Genomic DNA, 3,451 nt, shown 5'->3' with positions numbered 1-3,451 from the left:
CCAAGTAGCTGGGATCACAGGCGCCCGCCACAACGCCCGGCTATTTTTTTTTTGGTTGCAGCCATTATTGTTGTTTGGCGGGTCCGGGCTGGATTTGAACCCACCACCTTAGGTCTATGTGGCTGGCGTCTTAGCTGCTTGAGCCACAGGCGCCGAGCCGAGACAGGCATTAAGAGATGCCCCCACCATCTGAGTTTCAGCCAGAGAAGGAGGTGGCTGGCCACCTGCCAGCTGGACCCCAGGAGGTGGCTTTCCCTGGGAAAGCACACACTGGACCCTTTTTTATGTCTCTCTGTATTGTCCGCGTTGTAATAAGCAGCAGACAGGTAATACTTTGGGGAAATGTCTTTTTTTTCATTTTTTCTTTTTCTTTATACTTGAGTGCTCAGTAGTGAGATAAGGGGGCACGCCCTCCCATTTCCAAATGCATGCAGCTGTGCTGACTCCCACCGTAGCTATCTTGTCCACTGGCATGGCCAGAACTGCATGCTATATGGCAGTGATGTTCTGTAATTTAGCAAACATTTGTTTCCTTCCTCTTTTCTGTAGCTGATTTTTCCAGAGTTGCAGATGTACTTTGTCAAGAAGGGGTATTATCTATTACCAGCTGGGATCTTGGAGTGCGTGCCCGGGTGTGTGTATGTCTGCATAGTGTGCATGCCTGGTGTACACACATACACATACATAAAAAATGGGGACCACACAAGCGACTTATGTTTCTATAGAACATAAGTTCCTCAAATACAAGAATGACTGCTATCTTCTCTGTGACTTGTTCCTTTCCCAACCGATGCTTTCTAGCTTGAATTCTCCCCCTGGATTTGTAAACCCACCCCACCCACTGTCAGCTGAGGAGACGCCACCGTCCATTTTTCTAACCTCTTATTTCTCACTGCCTGTATTATTTCCTTTTTAGGCACATCTCTCTAAAATACCACATAGTTCAATTTTTCTTTCTAATTCCTGATAATAAAAGAGTTTAACCTATTTGAACACAATCTGACTCTGTCACCCAGACTGGAGTGCTGTGGTTGTGGAAGCAACCCAAATGCCCATCAACCCAGGAATGGATTAACAAACTGTGGTGTATGTGTCCCATGAAGTACTGTTCAACTATAAGAAAAGATGAAGACTTTGCAACTGGATGGAGCTGAAACACATTCTTCTTAGTAAAGTATCACAAGAATGGAAAAAGAATCCCATATACTCCACACTAATATGAAACCAATATACAAACAATTACATGCCCACAGGAATGATAAAACACAAATACAGTCTAGCAAGTGGGAGGGGAAAGGAGAGAGTGGGGAGGACGACTGATGGGATCTCACCTAATGTGCACAATGTGAGGGCATTCAGCACACCCCTTCGGTGAAGGGCTCAACTACAACTTGAATTTTACCTTGGCAGTGAGAACAATGTTATCTAAAAGTTTGTACCCTCATGTTAATTTGGAATAAAAAAAAGGGTGCAGCTAAAGGCATGCTTAGATGGTTATGTATAAACATGTATGTTAATGTGCACTAAAAAAAAAAAGAATCCTGCGCCAGGCACAGTGGCTCACGCCTGCTATCCCAGAACTCTGAGAGGCCAAGGTGGATGGATTGCCTGAGCTCACAGGTTCAAGACCAGCCTGAGCCGGAGTGAGACCCACATCTCCAAAAATAGCTGAGGTGTGCCCTTGTGGCGGGCACCTGTAGTCCCAGCTACTAGGGAGACCGAGGCAAGAGAATCACTTGAGCCCAAGAGTTAGAGGTTGCTGTGAGCTATGATACCACAGCACTCTACCATGGGTGACAAAGTGAGACAGTCTCAAAAAAAAAAAAAAATATCCTGAACCCAGCATGGGGTGGTGGCAGTACAGAGACAACCAGGCCACCTGGCTAACCTCAAACCCAGAGGGTGCATATTTGAAGGTTCTCCAGGCCTGGAAACAGCAGGAGGCAGGAAAGAAAAAAGAGGACAGTGGCCTCTAGAAACACTGACCCACCACTGTCTTTCCACAGAAGAGGTCCCTAAGGGCTGGGCGCACCTATAATCCACCCAGGTCTTGAACTCCTGAGCTCAGGAGTCTGAGAACATCCTGAGCAAGAGCGAGACACTCATCTCTAAAAAAAATAGCTAAGTGTTGTAGAGGGCACCTGTAGTCCCAGCTACTTGGGAGGATAAAGAAGATCACTTGAACCCAAGAGTTTGAGGTTGCTGTTAGCTATGACACCAAGGCACTCTGTGTGAGGGGGGTGGGGGTGGTGGTGACAAAAAGTGAGACCCTGTCTCAAAAAACAATGGAAGAGGCCCCTGAATGAAACTCTTAAATAAGCTGCCAGCCCCATCCCCAGGCAGCACGAATGATCCCAATAAAAGAAATTACAAGGATAGTAAGATGGCCACATACTACCTCCTTGTCATAAGCCAGACACACGTGGCTTCTACACTACACACTGGCAACTACACATTCAGAAGCCAGAGAGCTGAGGATATTCCTCAAAGGTGTTAGGGTCCATCACACACCTGAAGCAGAAAAACATAAGACTGGGGCTTCAATTAAAAAGTTATTTAAAAGTGCAAGGGGTGGCGCCTGTGGCTCAAAGGTAGGGCGCCGGCCCCATAGGCCAGAGATGGGGGGTTCAAACCCAGCCCAGGCCAAAAACTGCAAAAAAAAAAAAAAAAAAAAAAAAGCTAAAAATAGGAACGGCACCATTTTCAAGAGAGAAAAATATCAGTGATATGGGCAAATTGGCTAAAAGAAAACTCAGCAACGCAGGGAGTGGAAAGTTGGCGCCCCCTGGGCTCATTTGCACGTCCGAAGGACAGAACTCTGAGCCGAAGCACAGTGACCGTCCCTGCTTTCCCACCTACGTGATTTGAGCTTAACCGGGGTCAGTTATTTGGTTGGTAATCACATTCTCCCCGCCCTTACTGTGATGATGCAATCTCCGGAAATAATGACACTTGACCATGTTGCTGGTATTCAGACAATAGTGGAGCAGAATGTCTGCCAGCAGAGAACCATCTCTACACGAAAGCTACACAGCAGGAGAAAGAGCTCACTCGTTTCCAGCGAATAAAACCCACCTGGACGCGACAGTTCATGCCTGTAATCTCAGCACTGTGGGAGGCCGAGGCGGGTAAACCCCTTGAGCCCAGGAGTTTGAGAGCAGCCTGAGCAAGAGCGAGATCCTGTCTCTACTAAAAGAGCAGCCTGAGCAAGAGCAAGACCCCGTCTCTACTAAAAGAGCAGCCTGGGCAAGAACCAGACCCGGTCTCTAGTAGCCAGCCGTTGTGACCGGTGCCTGTACTCCCAGCCACTTGGGGGCTGAGGTAGAAGGATCGCTTAAGCCCGGGGGTGTGACGTTGCACTGAGCTATGATGATGCCACAGCACTCCATACTGGAAAAGCCCGGCGACCTCGCCCTCCTCCGCGCGCGGACCGCCCCCGCACGCCGATTCC

At 48.1% G+C, this 3,451-nt stretch overlaps 1 protein-coding gene across 2 annotated transcripts in view; it reads right to left on the bottom strand.

The window, feature by feature from the left end:
- LOC105887836 (tumor necrosis factor receptor superfamily member 10B-like) overlaps positions 1-3,451 on the bottom strand; it is an 18,492-nt gene that overhangs the window by 14,208 nt on the left and 833 nt on the right. The gene's annotated exons all lie outside the window — the stretch shown is intronic.

This window comes from Otolemur garnettii, unplaced genomic scaffold (genome assembly GCF_000181295.1).
Source record: "Otolemur garnettii isolate 467f Iridium unplaced genomic scaffold, OtoGar3 scaffold00134, whole genome shotgun sequence".
Classification (NCBI taxonomy): domain Eukaryota; kingdom Metazoa; phylum Chordata; class Mammalia; order Primates; family Galagidae; genus Otolemur; species Otolemur garnettii.
The sequence above is the reverse complement of the archived record's forward strand: the minus strand, read 5'-3'. Positions and strand labels throughout refer to the sequence as shown.